The 1,414-nt window shown below is 50.6% G+C and overlaps 1 pseudogene; it reads left to right on the forward strand.

The window, feature by feature from the left end:
- Positions 1-234: 234 nt before the first annotated feature.
- On the forward strand, positions 235-1,366 carry LOC133246880 (olfactory receptor 2A1/2A42-like; annotated as a pseudogene).
- Positions 1,367-1,414: the final 48 nt, after the last annotated feature.

The raw sequence follows: 1,414 nt of genomic DNA on the forward strand, positions 1-1,414 counted from the left end.
AATGGCAACCCACTCCAGTGTTCTTGCCTGGAGAATCCCAGGGACGGGGGAGCCTGGTGGGCTGCCATCTATGGGGTCGCACAGAATCAGACATGACTGATGCGACTTAGCAGCAGCAGCAGCAGTCATCATCTTGAAATCATGTCCCTTAAAAACGCTATTCTTTGAAATAATGTCTAGAGGTTTTCAACAATTCTGTCCTAAGTGACCCTGTTTTATAGTTTTCATAGTGAAATGGGAGAAAATCAGACAATAGTTATAGAGTTCATTCTACTGGCTCTTTGTCTTGGCCCAAGGATTCAGATGCTCCTCTTTGGGCTCTTCTCCCTGTTCTATGTCCTCACCCTGCTGGGGAATGGGGTCATCCTGGGGCTCACCTCACTGGTGAGGTGAGGTGAGGTGAGGACTGCAGACTGCACACCCCCATGTCCTTCTTCCTGTCACACCTGGCCATTGCTGACATGGCCTACGCCTGTAGCACAGTGTCCCAGATGCTGCTCAACCTCCCGAGTTCAGCCAAGCCCATCTCCTTTGCTGGCTGCATTACACAGACCTTTCTCTTTGTGAGTTTCACTCACACCAAGTGTCTGCTCCTGGGGGTGATGTCCTATGATCGGTGTGTGGCCATCTGCCACCCCCTCCAATATTCTGTCATTGTGAGCTGGAAAGTTGGCATCAGCCTGGTGGGGACTTCCTGGGCATGTGGCTCCCTCCTGGCCCTGGTCCATGCGGGTCTCGTCCTGAGGCTGCCCTTCTGTGGGCCTCATGAAATCAACCACTTCTGTGAAATCTTGTCTGTCCTCAAGCTGGCCTGTGCTGATACCGGGTTCAACCAACTTGTCCTCTTTGTTGCCTGCATGTTTTTCTTAGTCAGGCCCCTCTGCCTGCTGCTGGGCTCCTACACGCACATCCTGGCCACCATCCTGAGGATCCAGTCCGCTGAGGGCTACAGGAAGGCCTTGTCCACCTGCTCCTCCCACCTCTTCGTGGTCAGGCTCTTCTTGGCAGTGCCATTGTTATGTCCATGACCCCCAAGTCCCGCCACCCTGAGGAGCAGCAGAAGAGCCTTTCCCTGTTTCACAGTTTCTTCAACCCCATGCTGAACCCGCTCATCTACAGCCTGAGGAATGCAGAGGTCAAGGGTGCCCTGAGGAGAGTACTGTTCAAGGAGAGTCATTTCCTGTTGGAGTAACATTTGAATCACTGCCCCCGCCTGAAGAGTTTACTTGGAACTTCGGTACTGAGTATCTACCAAAGCTCATCACTCTGTGTCTCCGAGACTAAGTCACCCAAGACACTCTGTAAAGAACTCTCTTTTCCTCCCCATAAATTAGTTAGGTTTTGCTGCATTCATTATATTTAATTCTATCAACCGTATTTACTTTTTAATTTAACTACTTATTTACTTTTTCAT

Source organism: Bos javanicus, chromosome 4 (assembly GCF_032452875.1).
Source record: "Bos javanicus breed banteng chromosome 4, ARS-OSU_banteng_1.0, whole genome shotgun sequence".
NCBI classification, from domain to species: domain Eukaryota; kingdom Metazoa; phylum Chordata; class Mammalia; order Artiodactyla; family Bovidae; genus Bos; species Bos javanicus.